The sequence below is a fragment of the Oncorhynchus masou genome, chromosome 1 (genome assembly GCF_036934945.1).
Source record: "Oncorhynchus masou masou isolate Uvic2021 chromosome 1, UVic_Omas_1.1, whole genome shotgun sequence".
Lineage (NCBI taxonomy): Eukaryota > Metazoa > Chordata > Actinopteri > Salmoniformes > Salmonidae > Oncorhynchus > Oncorhynchus masou.
The window spans coordinates 37,495,644-37,511,738 of NC_088212.1; positions in this window are offsets into that span (position 1 = coordinate 37,495,644).

Here is a 16,095-nt window from a genome sequence, read left to right on the forward strand (position 1 = left end):
TCTCTGAGACTCTGCTGTAAATCAAGCAGACAACAACAAATGATCGACATCAATTTGCTTGGGATATTAGATCCAAGGTGGATCCAGGCACCGCTGTCTTCACCTACGTAATGAACGAGACACCAACATATTCTTGACATTCTTGACCTTCTTTTCCCGCTCTTGGGCTGCCGTTGCATAGAATGTACTATCACAACAGCTGTTTGTCACTTGACTGTATTTTGGAAAATTCCTTCTTGGATCAGATGATGATTCATGAAAATGCCATGTTGTAACGAATCAGCTGGACACCAACCGAGCATCCAACAAGTCTTATGCATAATTATTGAAGAATCACGAATCAGCTGGACACCAACCGAGCATCCAACAAGTCTTATGCATAATTATTGAAGAATCACATTATTAATGACAGTATTGATTTAAGGGGACTCAAGGTAAGGGGACTCTTTCGGTTTCGAAGCATTCGATTTTGCAGTCGAAAACATCATTTTGGATTTGTGTGCCCATGAAAAGTGTTTTCACCCCATAACATAAGGAGACATGACATGTCATGTGGTTACATTGCATTTCTGAGATCTCTATACAAAAAAACTATCCAACAGCTCGATCCAGGATTCTTACACTGTTCAAGTTCAATGTCTAATTTAACTGATTAACACTTAATACATAATATAAAGACAACTTACACTGCCATAAATGCAAGGACAGACAAGTTATGTTTTATGTCACATGATTTTGGACAAACCCGACAAGACACCAACCATGATAAAGGGTTAAACATTGCTTTTAAATCAACTTGTGAATTTGATTGAATACAGCTAAGATCACCCCCTTATATTTTCATGTAGTGATATAAAAATGTCAACGTAAGATTATTGTCAATGTAACAAGTGGTCCGGTGTAGGAAATCCTCACTGGTACCCTAGTTTCTAGAAAGACCCATATACCTTGTCATGAGATACAGAGACACAGGAAGCAGCAGTTCCCGTAGGATTCTTTATCATTCAAACTGGAACTGGGGTTGATTTTAAGCTCTGTTGTGCTTCCTCATCCTTGCTCTAAAACGAGGCCTTAGTGTCTGTTTGAAGCTCTCTCGTCTACAGTGGTCCTTGTGCAAATGGAGACATGTCCGCTTACAAATTTGAGTCTGTGTATAAACTGCTTCCTAAGCCTGGCTGACAGGAGAATTTGATTTTTTAAGACGCCTCGCATAGAAGCTTTTCCACCCTTTGTTAAGTAATAAGAGATTACAGGTAATCTCCAGGTAATGGCAAGCTGGCATTCCTCCGCAGTGAAGGATTCTGGGAGCTGGGGGACATGTTGGTTTATGACCTAAAAGGTTTTTTAATCCTGTCTCCACATATTAATTGGTTTTACTGATCGGCATGAAATGAGGGCCTTTTAAAAACTCCACTGTTCCTGCGGAAGGTTATAATCTGTCTCTTGTGTGTATGTGAGTGTGTATGTATGCGTGTGTATGTGAGTGTGTATATATGCGTGTATATGTGAGTGTGTATGTATGCGTGTATATGTGAGTGTGTATGTATGCGTGTGTATGTGAGTGTGTATATATGCGTGTGTATGTGAGTGTGTATGTATGTGTGTATATGTGAGCGTGTATGTATGCGTGTGTATGTGAGTGTGTATATATGCATGTATATGTGAGTGTGTATGTATGCGTGTGTATGTATGCGTGTATATGTGAGCGTGTATATATGCGTGTGTATGTGAGTGTGTATGTATGCGTGTATATGTGAGCGTGTATATATGCGTGTGCATGTGAGTGTGTATGTATGCGTGTATATGTGAGCGTGTATATATGCGTGTGTATGTGAGCGTGTATATATGCGTGTGTATGTGAGCGTGTATATATGCGTGTGTATGTGAGTGTGTATGTATGCATGTATATGTGAGTGTGTATGTATGTGTGTATATGTGAGCGTGTATATATGCGTGTGTATGTGAGTGTGTATGTATGCGTGTATATGTGAGCGTGTATATATGCGTGTGTATGTGAGTGTGTATGTATGCGTGTATATGTGAGTGTGTATGTATGCGTGTGTATGTGAGTGTGTATGTATGCGTGTGTATGTGAGTGTGTATGTATGCGTGTGTATGTGAGTGTGTATGTATGCGTGTGTATGTGAGTGTGTATGTATGCGTGTGTATGTGAGTGTGTATATATGCGTGTGTATGTGAGTGTGTATGTATGCGTGTGTATGTGAGTGTGTATGTATGCGTGTGTATGTGAGTGTGTATGTATGCGTGTGTATGTGAGTGTGTATGTATGCGTGTATATGTGAGTGTGTATGTATGCGTGTGTTTTGATTTTCTGTGTTTGCGGGATGTCGGTTTCGAGGTCTTTGGGAATGAGAAAAAAATACATTTATTTGTTCTTTGTTGTTTTTTTCTCCCCGTTTTTTTGTTGTTGTTGCATTCAGGACACACATGTTGTGTACTTACAGTATGTTCCACTATCACAGTGGTCTCGGCTCTGAACCATTCCAGTGAAATGACCATTTACACAGTGCTCCTCCTGCCCTGTAATTGACAGTGCCTGAAAGAGATAGATTGAGCGCAGTGACATGTTTTTAGATGCCAATACTAGTGATTTTATTTAAGTGTCATATTGCTGAGATGGCTAAAGATGATAATAATCAGCATTTACCTCTGTTTTGGTCATTTGGAGGTACAGGGGTGGTTTATGATGATGAGGGTAATTTTGTTTCTGCTGCTAAGGTAGGTGTTTTTGAGTGAGTGTGTGTGTGTGTGTGTGTGTGTGTGTGTGTGTGTGTGTGTGTGTGTGTGTGTGTGTGTGTGTGTGTGTGTGTGTGTGTGTGTGTGTGTGCGTGCGAGCGTTCTTGTGCATGCACGTATGTGTGTGCGTGTGCCCGTGTGAGTAGGTGTGTGTGTCAGTCCCCAGCTCAGCGAGGGGATTGAGAATTGCCTGTTTTCCACCTCATTTCCACTCCTCCGTCTCCCTCCCAGATCTGTGTGCTATCTTTCACCGTAGAGGCTGCCTTACCTTTCATATGGAAATAAATAGAAACCAATAAAAACTCTATTAAAAGTTTGAAACCCTTTTGGCTCTCAAAGAAACCCTATTGAATGGCCCTCTACCATATCCAATAGTCTTTAAAAAGGGATTCAGGAGGAAAGCTGAGGTGAGGTAATCACCTGAACGCTATGTGCTCTCGAAGTGTGTGTGTGTGTGTGTGTGCGTGTGTGTGCGTGCGAGCGTTCTTGTGCATGCACGTATGTGTGTGCGTGTGCCCGTGTGAGTAGGTGTGTGTGTCAGTCCCCAGCACAGCGAGGGGATTGAGAATTGCCTGTTTTCCACCTCATTTCCACTCCTCCGTCTCCCTCCCAGATCTGTGTGCTATCTTTCACCGTAGAGGCTGCCTTACCTTTCATATGGAAATAAATAGAAACCAATAAAAACTCTATTAAAAGTTTGAAACCCTTTTGGCTCTCAAAGAAACCCTATTGAATGGCCCTCTACCATATCCAATAGTCTTTAAAAAGGGATTCAGGAGGAAAGCTGAGGTGAGGTAATCACCTGAACGCTATGTGCTCTCGAAGTGTGTGTGTGTGTGTGTGTGTGTGTGTGTGTGTGTGTGTGTGTGTGTGTGTGTGTGTGTGTGTGTGCGTGTGTGTGCGTGCGTGTGTGAGAAAGCGTGTGTGTTTTTCCTACTTGCTGTGAGCCGGCGCATGAGGGCCCGCTCCTAGGCAGATGTGAGGGATTTGCTGTGTGCTGCTGCCAGAATCAGAGGTGCCTGTTCAAGGTCACTGACCCTGAGATGAATGGCCATTTACAGTAAAGGTATCCCCTTTGATACCCCTTTGAATTGCTGCATCACACACATTCTCTCTTTAAATAAACACACACACACACACACACACACACACACACACACACACACACACACACACACACACACACACACACACACACACACACACACACACACACACACACACACACACACACACACACACACACACGTCTGGTCTCTTGGCATGAAGGCCTGCTCTGGCCTGGAGTATATGATGAATGACACCAGTGTTCAGGCTCGTTTGATGAAGACGTCCCTAATGACATTGGACACATTAACAACATTAACGGCAGGATGGGATCTAAGGCTCGTTACAGTAAAGCGCACTGGACGGCCGAAAATGCACCTTTTAAATGTAGTGTACGCTTGAGTCGACATTCCCAGTGTTTACTATGAATTTGTCTCCACTGTCGGCTGTCGAGTGCACGCCTCTATAACACACCTTGGGTTGAATTTGGCCGTAACATACTGTGACATCATAGTGTGTTTATTTTATATCAGCAATTATCACAGTGGAAATCAGAGCAGCAATAGTATCTCTTGCCAAACATAACATAAGATTGTTGGAGGAGGTTCTGTGCAGCTACAGGGGGCTGTTCTGCTGTTTGGAGAGGATTTAGAGCTGTCAGGTGCGTGTCACATGCACAGCGCTGTGTAGAGTAAGGTGGCGAAGAGGCCCAGGATTAGAGAGGAGAAGAAGCAAAAATTCCTGCGGGGGGAGGGGTGTGCATCCGGGCACTTTCAGGGGGGGGGAGGGGCACCCTGTTCCCTACACAGTACAGTACTTTTGACCCAGGCCCATAGTGTGCTATATAGGGAATAGGGTGCCATCTGGGATATAACAGTACCCTCAATCCCACATTGCCTGGGATCACACAGAGTAAACAGAGCCGAAGCGTTCACACACCACATAGTGTTACCCTGGTTTTATCCAGCACTGGTAGTCTTTTTGGATTGCCTCACTCAGAGGTACAAAACAAAGCCGTACAGCAATCCCTTACCTTAGGCATTACATATCATCTCTCTTTACAGAAAAAGACAGAAACGATGAGCTGTCAATTTTCCCATTGCGTGCAGTGCATGCCAGAATCTCCCCTCTACTCTCTCCCACAGCAAAGATGGTGTGTTTGGAGAGCCCCAGAAGGACAACGGAACATGTATTACAAAGCGCTGCCACTTGAGTAACTAAGCTCATTGTCATCGTCTGATCAGAGATTCCAAGGATATAAACAGACGGCCAGGTAACAGCCCAGCCTCATTTTACCGGGGTGTTCCTGTAATTGTCATCTGAAATGTCTGCGTGTGTCAACGCCTCCAACTAGACTCCGCGTTAGACTCACTTCGGATCAGGGAGGTACAACAGTGTTGGTACAATGTAAGAACGGTGCCATCCCTGTCATCACCCTGATGTGTGCTACAGCACTGGTAGTGTGTCATTACTAAGTGGAACATACTCAGATAGGGTTCCAGTTGCGTTAAGTCGTCTTAGAGGTGGGAAAATTTGGGATCACTGTGACAGGTACCTTTGTGAAATGGTGTGTCATGGAATGGACTTAGAGATGCCTTACCTAGGATACGTTCACTGCTCCTTCACATTTGCCAGAGAGCGAGACAGAAAATAAGTTTCAGCTAGACCACTTCACTCTGGTAGTTTCTGACCAGGGCAGCATCACTGTCAGCCTGTGAGAGAGAACAGTTCTTAACCTGCGGTAGTTAAATCTAGAGTGCCATTCTGCTGGCTCTCATTAGGAACATAAACCTTGGAGTCTGCCAACGCAACGCAGGACGTCACTCACGGATGCTCTGGTGACATGACGCTGGAGAAACTATAATGAGGCAAACCTGATACTTCACAAGACTGTGTTTTTCAGAAACCCCATGCACAGAGGATTGAAAATAAAACCAATTTTAACACTGCTGGGGGATAAAAAGCCCAACGACCCATGAGAATATCTGATTTTGTATCGTTAGCTAGCTGGGCAGGAGAGGTGCAGCTGAGCTAAGTCTTTGGCAGGCTTCTGTGCCACTCCAGTTCACTAACAGGTTAGCCAAGACACCAGGACCAGTGACTGATCAGATCGGACCGAAGCAGACAGATTTTTCCAGTTGGCGGTCTTATGCATTGTTATCAAAGTTTTTTTTCCAGGTAGGGTAGTATTTTGGAAGAATAACCTCTTTCTTTGCCTTGTGGAAGGGTTGGCAGGTTAGGGGGAGGGTGGCTGGGTCACCGGGACCTCTGTCAGTATAGTGGATATTTTTATTACCTTTATTTAACTAGGCAAGTCAGTTAAGAACAAATTCTTATTTCACAATGACGGCCTACCCCGGCCAAACCCTACCCTAACCCGGATGACGCTGGGCCAATTGTGCGCCTCCCTATCACGGCATTTGTGATACAGCCTAGGATCGAACCAGGGTCTGTAGTCAAATCAAATTTATTTATAAAGCCCTCCTTACATCAGCTGATATCTCAAAGTGCTGTACAGAAACCCAGGCTAAAACCCCAAACAGCAAGCATTGCAGGTGTAGAAGCACGGTAGCTAGGAAAAACTCATGAACATGAGGATATGAATATGAGGTCATGCTAAGTTGCTAGCTAACTTTGCGGCCCCTGCTTTTGGCTGAGCTGAGCTGCTGATCCCTCCCTCACATCTGTGTGGCTGAATCCAAGTCCAGGCCAGAGGCAGGAAGCTTCTCGCTCTCATTACTACCCTAATGGAGGGATCCAAAACCCTCTGACCTCATCCATCCACCCCTCCCTCCCTCTGCCTCTGACTACCCCATCCCTCCAGCCAGCCAGTCATGGTCCCTCTGCCTCTGTCTCTAGCGCTCTCTCTCTCTCTCTCTCTCTCTCTCTCTCTCTCTCTCTCTCTCTCTCTCTAACTCGCTCTCAATTCAAATCAATTTAAGGGGCTTTATTGGCATGGGAAACATATGTTTACAGTGCCAAAGCAAGTGAAATAGATAATAAACAAAAGTGAAACAAACAATAAAAAAAATTAACAGTAAACATTACACTCACAAAAGTGATGGGCCTGATCACCGACAAAGATGAGACAGCCTACAGGGAGGAGGTCAGAGACATGGCCGTGTGGTGCCAGGATAATAACCCCTCACTCATCGTGATAAAGACAAAGTGATGTATGGCCCAGTACATCACTGGGATAAAGCTTCTTGCCATCCAGGACCTCTATACCAGGCGGTGTGAGATGAAGGGCCTAAAAATTGTTGTAGACTCCAGCCACCCCAGTCATAGACTGTTCTCTCTGCTTCCGCACGGCAAGCAGTACCGAGGTCCAAAAGTCGAGGTCCAAAAGGCTTCTAAACAGCTTCTACCCCCAAGCCATAAGACTCCTGAACAGCTAATCAAATGGCCACCCAGACTATTTGCATTGCCCCCCCCCCCCCTTTACGCTGCTATTTGCATTGACCCCACCCCTTTTACGCTGCTGCTACTCTCTGTTTATTATCTATGCATAGTCACTTTAACTCAACCTACATATATGTACATATTACCTCGACTAACCAGTGCCCCCGCACATTGACTCTGTACCGGTACCCCCTGTATATAGCCTCATTACTGTTATTTTACTGCTGCTCTTTAATTATTTGTTACTTTTATTTCTTATTTCTTACTTATGTATGTTTTACTTAACACTTATTCTTCTTAAAACCGCATTGTTGGTTAAGGGCTTGATTTGATTTGTTTTGAAGACATTTGAAGTGTCATTATGTGTCTACACACAGTGTTGTAACGATGTGCAAATAGTTAAAGTATGAAAGGGAAATAAATAAACATAAATCTGGGTTGTATTTACAGTGGTGTTTGTTCTCTCACTGGTTGCCCTTTTCTTGTGGCAACAGGTCACAAATATCTCTCTCTCCCACATGCTCTCTCTCTCTCTCTCTGGCCCTGAAATAGGCTAGCCCATTCATCTCCGGCTCTGAGGCATGACATAGCAATCGCTCAATATCTTCACCTCATTAAAGCTGATACTCACTGAAAGAAATAGATCTTGTGTGCTCTGGAATCTTTCGACAGATCAATAAATGAACTTTACAGCTAGCTTAGAGCTCTGTCTGTATGGATTTTTCCTGAGGCTATATCCCTCTGAAGCAGTCAACCATAATAATTGACCTATGAGAATAAAGGGGAAGTGGAGAACTTGTTTTCTGCGGGACTCTACACCTTCGTGACTTAGTAAGCAGGCTGTTGTCATGCTGACTGCAAGGAGCGCTTGTTGTTCAAAGGCCTGCATTTCAAGTTGTCTTATCTTTTGATTCTGCCGGCACGTAAGGACGACAAGAGCGAGAGAGCAGAGACCCACAGAGCCGTCAACACACCCTCCTATAGCGATGTCTCCCAAGATGTGATGGATAGAATCAATAAAGCCTCGGCCTACCCCACTGTATTCATCTTCATCATCAGTCCGCTTGGGCCATTTGAAGAATCAGCGTTTGAAAAGCAGGCTGTGAGTCTTAAATAGCACCTTATTCCCTGTGTAGTGCACTACTTTTGACCAGGGCCCATAGGACACTATATAAGGAATAGGGTGCCATTTGGGACGTACCCTCTCACTATTTATAGGCCCAGCAGGGCTAGAGGGACCTTTCAGTAAGCTCATCTCATTTGGACTCATCTCAACTCATCTCCAGCGCTGAGACGAGAGAGAACCTTGCTGAGATGCAGAGTGATGGATTTGCCTTTTATCACACATCTCCATGTGTAATACCTCCAGTCGCTCCACAGCTCCGATCCATCATTCTTATTGGTTAGCCACAGTTCTCTCTCTCTCTCTCTCTCTCTCTGACCAGTAATTTCGCAGCCAAGTCTCGGTACGCCCCTGTGATCAATGGCTATGGGCTCGTACAGAGAGGGAAAAAGAGAGACAAGAGAAATAGAAAAACTAAAAGGGAGAGGCGGAGTGGGGGAGGGAAAAAGAAAGACAGGCATGGAGAGAGAAAAGAGAATGAGGGATAGCGGGGAATTGGGAGGGAGGGATTCTGAGAGGCTACAGTGTTGGATGGGGAGTGGTGGCAGAGGGAGGGAGAGAGGGAGGGAGGGGAGGGAGGGAGGGAGGGAGGGAGGGAGGGAGGGAGGGAGGGAGGGAGGAAGAGACTGGCCTCGCAGTCGGCCATGGGGGAGGATTTTGAATGCATTTCAGTGATGCAATTCTTGGACCGCTCCTGGAGGAGAACAAAGGGAAAAATAAAAAAGTGCTACAGCAAAACATTTGGTCGCCTGGTAACAGGGGTTACAAGCAGCGGTTCTACGGAGTTATGAGGAACGGTGGCGCATAACTTAACCGTGGCCCCAGATATAGTTTCAGGATTGTGTGGGGGCGACGAGCGGCACAGAGGGCTCCACCTGTCCTGGGATGTCAGTGTCTGTGAGGGGTGACAGCACGAGAGTCTCTGCAGACTGTGGCCCCTGGGGGCCTCTGGGGGCCTCTGGGGGCTAGTGTAGGTGGGTCATTTGGGGTCCAGTGAACTAGAAGAAGTGTTCACACAGCATATAAGCAAAAGAATAGCTCATTACATGTTACTAATCCATGTGATGAGAGGGGGATGAAGAGGATAGAGGGTGTTTGGGAGGGTTTTGAGATGGGTAAAAAGAGGAGGGAGGGAGGGAAAGAGAAAGGGAGGAATAGGAGGTGAGAGGGGAACAGAAGGGTAAACATTAAGGAGTGGAGAAGAGAGATGGGGAGAGATGCATGTAATAGAATCCTAATATACTCCCTGAGGGGGGTCTGGTCCCCTGGAGCCCTGGACCGTGGCTGGGGCCTCCTCTGGACACCTGTTGTTGGGCTGATCAATTCAGGACACAGCACCAGCATCCCTCAGAGTGTGTGTATGTGCATGCAATTGTCTGTCTGTCTGTCTGTCTGTCTGTCTGTCTGTCTGTCTGTCTGTCTGTCTGTCTGACTGACTCACTCACTCTCTCCCTCCTTGTAAGTCCCCTGGTTTTCTCCCTGTAAGTCCCCTGGATTTCTCCATGTAAGTCCCTTGGTTTTCTCCCTGTAAGTCCCTTGGTTATCTCCCTGTAAGTCCCTATGTTTTCTCCCTGTAAGTCCCTTGGTTATCTCCCTGTAAGTCCCTATGTTTTCTCCCTGTAAGTCCCTTGGTTTTCTCCCTGTAAGTTCCCTGGATTTCTCCCTGTAAGTCCCTTGGTTTTCTCCCTGTAAGTCCCCTGGATTTCTCCATGTAAGTCCCTTGGTTTTCTCCCTGTAAGTCCCTTGGTTATCTCCCTGTAAGTCCCTTGGTTTTCTCCCTGTAAGTCCCTTGGTTATCTCCCTGTAAGTCCCTTGGTTTTCTCCATGTAAGTCCCTTGGTTATCTCACTGTAAGTCCCTTGGTTATCTCCCTGTAAGTCCCTTGGTTATCTCCCTGTAAGTCCCTCTCCCTGTAAGTCCCTTGGTTTTCTCCCTGTAAGTCCCTTGGATATCTCCCTGTAAGTCCCTTGGTTTTCTCCCTGTAAGCCCCTTGGTTATCTCCCTGTAAGTCCCTTGGTTATCTCCCTGTAAGTCCCTTGGTTTTCTCCATGTAAGTCCCTTGGTGTTCTCCCTGTAAGTCCCTTGGTTATCTCCTGTTCCCTTGGTTATCTCCCCGTAAGTCCCTTGGTTTTCTCCCTATAAGTCCCCTGGATTTATCCATGTAAGTCCCTATGTTTTCTCCCTGTATGTCCCTTGGTTATCTCCCTGTAAGTCCCTATGTTTTCTCCCTGTAAGTCCCTTCTTTATCTCCCTGTAAGTCCCTTGGTTTTCTCCCTGTAATTCCCCTGGATTTATCCATGTAAGTCCCTATGTTTTCTCCCTGTAAGTCCTTTGGTTATCTCCCTGTAAGTCCATTGGTTTTCTCCCTGTAAGTCCCCTGGATTTCTCCCTGTAAGTCCCTATGTTTTCTCCCTGTAAGTCCCTTGGTTTTCTCGCAGTAAGTCCCCTGGTTATCTCCCTGTAAGTCCCTATGTTTTCTCCCTGTAAGTCCCTTGGTGTTCTCCCTGTAAGTCCCTTGGTGATCTCCCTGTAAGTCCCTTGGTAATCTCCCTGTAAGTCCCTTGGTGATCTCCCTGTAAGTCCCTTGGTTTTCTCCCTGTAAGTTCCCTGGATTTCTCCCTGTAAGTCCCTATGTTTTCTCCCTGTAAGTCCCCTTGATTTCTCCCTTTAAGTCCCTATGTTTTCTCCCTGTAAGTCCCTTGGTTATCCCCCTGTAAGTCCCCTGGATTTCTCCCTGTAAGTCCCCTGGTTATCTCCCTGTAAGTCCATTGGTTTTCTCCCTGTAAGTCCTCTGGATTTCTCCCTGTAAGTCCCTATGTTTTCTCCCTGTAAGTCCCTTGGTTTTCTCCCAGTAAGTCCCCTGGTTATCTCCCTGTAAGTCCCCTGGATTTCTCCCTGTAAGTCCCTATGTTTTCTCCCTGTAAGTCACTTGGTTTTCTCCCTGTAAATCCCCTGGATTTATCCATGTAAGTCCCTATGTTTTCTCCCTGTAAGTCCCATGGTAATCTCCCTGTAAGTCCCTTGGTGATCTCCCTGTAAGTCCCTTGGTTTTCTCCCTGTAAGTTCCCTGGATTTCTCCCTGTAAGTCCCTATGTTTTCTCCCTGTAAGTCCCCTTGATTTCTCCCTTTAAGTCCCTATGTTTTCTCCCTGTAAGTCCCTTGGTTATCCCCCTGTAAGTCCCCTGGATTTCTCCCTGTAAGTCCCCTGGTTATTTCCCTGTAAGTCCCCTGGTTATTTCCCTGTAAGTCCCCTTTATCTCCCTGTAAGTCCCTTGGTTTTCCTCTGGATTTCTCCCTGTAAGTCCCTATGTTTTCTCCCTGTAAGTCCCTTGGTTATCTCCCTGTAAGTCCCTTGGTTTTCTCCCTGTAAGTCCCTTGGTTATCTCCCTGTAAGTCCCTTGGTTTTCTCCATGTAAGTCCCTTGGTTATCTCACTGTAAGTCCCTTGGTTATCTCCCTGTAAGTCCCTTGGTTATCTCCCTGTAAGTCCCTTGGTTATCTCCCTGTAAGTCCCTTGGTTTTCTCCCTGTAAGTCCCTTGGATATCTCCCTGTAAGTCCCTTGGTTTTCTCCCTGTAAGCCCCTTGGTTATCTCCCTGTAAGTCCCTTGGTTATCTCCCTGTAAGTCCCTTGGTTTTCTCCATGTAAGTCCCTTGGTGTTCTCCCTGTAAGTCCCTTGGTTATCTCCCTGTAAGTCCCTTGGTTATCTCCCCGTAAGTCCCTTGGTTTTCTCCCTATAAGTCCCCTGGATTTATCCATGTAAGTCCCTATGTTTTCTCCCTGTATGTCCCTTGGTTATCTCCCTGTAAGTCCCTATGTTTTCTCCCTGTAAGTCCCTTGGTTATCTCCCTGTAAGTCCCTTGGTTTTCTCCCTGTAATTCCCCTGGATTTATCCATGTAAGTCCCTATGTTTTCTCCCTGTAAGTCCTTTGGTTATCTCCCTGTAAGTCCATTGGTTTTCTCCCTGTAAGTCCCCTGGATTTCTCCCTGTAAGTCCCTATGTTTTCTCCCTGTAAGTCCCTTGGTTTTCTCGCAGTAAGTCCCCTGGTTATCTCCCTGTAAGTCCCTATGTTTTCTCCCTGTAAGTCCCTTGGTGTTCTCCCTGTAAGTCCCTTGGTGATCTCCCTGTAAGTCCCTTGGTAATCTCCCTGTAAGTCCCTTGGTGATCTCCCTGTAAGTCCCTTGGTTTTCTCCCTGTAAGTTCCCTGGATTTCTCCCTGTAAGTCCCTATGTTTTCTCCCTGTAAGTCCCCTTGATTTCTCCCTTTAAGTCCCTATGTTTTCTCCCTGTAAGTCCCTTGGTTATCCCCCTGTAAGTCCCCTGGATTTCTCCCTGTAAGTCCCCTGGTTATCTCCCTGTAAGTCCATTGGTTTTCTCCCTGTAAGTCCTCTGGATTTCTCCCTGTAAGTCCCTATGTTTTCTCCCTGTAAGTCCCTTGGTTTTCTCCCAGTAAGTCCCCTGGTTATCTCCCTGTAAGTCCCCTGGATTTCTCCCTGTAAGTCCCTATGTTTTCTCCCTGTAAGTCACTTGGTTTTCTCCCTGTAAATCCCCTGGATTTATCCATGTAAGTCCCTATGTTTTCTCCCTGTAAGTCCCTTGGTAATCTCCCTGTAAGTCCCTTGGTGATCTCCCTGTAAGTCCCTTGGTTTTCTCCCTGTAAGTTCCCTGGATTTCTCCCTGTAAGTCCCTATGTTTTCTCCCTGTAAGTCCCCTTGATTTCTCCCTTTAAGTCCCTATGTTTTCTCCCTGTAAGTCCCTTGGTTATCCCCCTGTAAGTCCCCTGGATTTCTCCCTGTAAGTCCCCTGGTTATTTCCCTGTAAGTCCCCTGGTTATTTCCCTGTAAGTCCCCTGGTTATCTCCCTGTAAGTCCCTTGGTTATCTCCCTGTAAGTCCTCTGGATTTCTCCCTGTAAGTCCCTATGTTTTCTCCCTGTAAGTCCCTTGGTTATCTCCCTGTAAGTCCCTTGGTTTTCTCCCTTTAAGTCCCCTGGATTTATCCCTGTAAGTCCCTATGTTTTCTCCCTGTAAGTCCCTTGGTTATCTCCCTGTAAGTCCCTTGGTTTTATCCCTGTAAGTCCCCTGGATTTCTCCCTGTAAGTCACATGGTTATCTCCCTGTAAGTCCCTATGTTATCTCCCTGTAAGTCCCTTGGTTATCCCCCTGTAAGTCCCCTGGATTTCTCCCTTTAAGTCCCTTGGTTTTCTCCCTGTAAGTCCCTTTGTTATCTCCCTGTAAGTCCCTTGGTTATCTCCCTGTAAGTCCCCTGGATTTCTCCCTGTAAGTCCCCTGGTTATCTCCCTGCAAATCCCTTGGTTTTCCCCCTGTAAGTCCCCTGGATTTCTCCTATGTTTTCTCCCTGTAAGTCCCCTGGATTTCTCCCTGTAAGTCCCTTGGTTATCTCCCTGTAAGTCCCTTGGTTATCCCCCTGTAAGTCCCCTGGTTATCTCCCTGTAAGTCCCTTGGTTTTCTCCCTGTAAGTCCCCTGGTTGTTGAGCATAAGTATTCCACAGGGCTGTCTGTCAGTAGACTGTTTCTAGTCAAATCAAATCAAATGTTTTATAAAGCCCTTTTTACATCAACATATGTCACAAAGTGCTAATACAGAAACCCAGCATAAAACCCCAAACAACAAGTAACGCAGATGTAGAAGTAGTCAATTTGTTTAACTTGTTCACTCTACGGCAAACTTGATCCTGATGGAATGACAGCTTATGCCCTCTAACCCTGTGCTTCTTGATGCAACTCAACCTGCTCCAGCTGAATGTTGCCCGTAGGCTCTGATCCAGGATCAGCTTTACCTACTCCAATCCTAGGCCTAAGAATTGGTAGTAAAAACAAAAAACTGATAGATCAACCTTATCTACAAATAATCTACAAATTCAGTCTGGATATTTACGTGAACTGTATTGCTGAATTACACAACTCACAAAGACACACATAGACACGTGAAGAAACTCACATGCTGTACACACGCAAGGAGGAGAGAATGTTCACAGGTGTATGCTTGACTGTAATGCCACCATACAGTAACTATTTTAATTGTATTATTTTATTTAACCAGGTAGGACAGTTGAGAACAAGTTCTCATTTACAACCGCTAAATGGCCAAGATAAAGCAAAGCAGTGCAACAAAAACAACAGAGTTACACGTGAGATAAACAAAAGTACAGTCAATAACACAATAGAAAAATCTATATACAGTGTGTGCAAATGAGGAGGTAAGGCAATACATAGGCCATAGTAAAAACAATATGGGGATGAGGTAGGTAGTTGGCTGGGCTATTTACAGATGGGCTGTGCACAGCTCCAGCGATCGGTAAGCTTCTCAGATAGCTGATGCTTAAAGTTAGTGAGGGCGATATAAGTCTCCAACTTATAGCGATTTTTGCAAATCGTTCCAGTTATTGGCAGCAGAGAACTGGAAGGAAAGGCGGCCAAAGGCGGTGTTGGCTTTGGGGATGACCAGTGAGATATACCGATATACCAGTGAGATATAACTATGCCATGCAATGCATTCTGGGCATCATTGCACAAACACTAAACATACTATCATTTAGGGTTTAAAAAAAGGAAGAGAACACACATTACAAGCTGAATTTCTGCCAGTAGAGGTTAAAATACCATCCCAACATACAGTACAGAACAAGTATGTGTGCAACACATCTGGTATGTATTCTCACTGTAATCAGAATGGGAGCTAGGCTGTGGTTGTAGGATAGAACCTCTTATTTGCGTTCCCATCTGAGGAAGTGATTTTCAGCTGTCTCTCTGTCCCGTCCTGGTCTGCTCACCTCTCCAGGCAGCAGCCTCTGTCTCTGCCCAATGCATTACAGCCCTGTTAAACCAGATGGCCCCAGGCCACAACACAACATGGGATGGCCTCAACCGGGCCAGAACAACTCACAACATGATGGGAAAGTCTGACTCATCCAGACTGAATAACACACAGAGGCTGATGGGTATTTCCATCTAAAAGGACTCATGGGCACCAACATCTGCTGTCAAATTTGGTGTCCAATGGAAGCTCAGATTCTATATATTTTTTTTAAATTAAGGCATATATATAATTTTTCAACCATTGGCATAAGCAAAGGCTTTGATTTCTAGTCAAACAGATGGAAAAGGGGTCTTACGAGAAAAAGTCTCAATGTTTTAGAATTACATCAAAACACAAAAATGTGTATGTTTAGTTTTGGAGAAATTATTTGCCTTCTTTAATTTAATGCTGCAATATGTCACTTTTTGGGTGACTCTACCAAATCACATAGAAATGTGAGTTATAGATCTGTCATGCTCTAATTTTATTAAATTTTACTAGGCAAGTCAGTTAAGAACAAATTCTTATTTTCAATGACGGCCTAGGAACAGTGGGTTAACTGCCTGTTCAGGGGCAGAACAACAGATTTGTACCTTGTCAGTTCGGGGATTTGAACTTGCAAACTTCCGGTGACTAGTCCAACACTCTAACCACTAGGCTACCCTGCCGACCCAGGGAAGCCTACGTGGTAGATATGTTCTCTGTGCTCTATTTCTATGTTTCCCATTCTTAAGTTTTGTTTTTGCATCTTTTACTTTTACTTTGGTACACCAGCTTCAAACAGCTAAAAATACAATGATTTTGGTAACAGCATTACTGTAATTTAATTGGCTACAATTTGAAATCATAGTTGTCACAACGCACAGTTAGGTCACCTGCAACTGTCACAGTTTTTGTCTCTTTCTGTCATCTGTTGGTCAAAGCAAGACTGTGAAAACAGTATGGACAACCC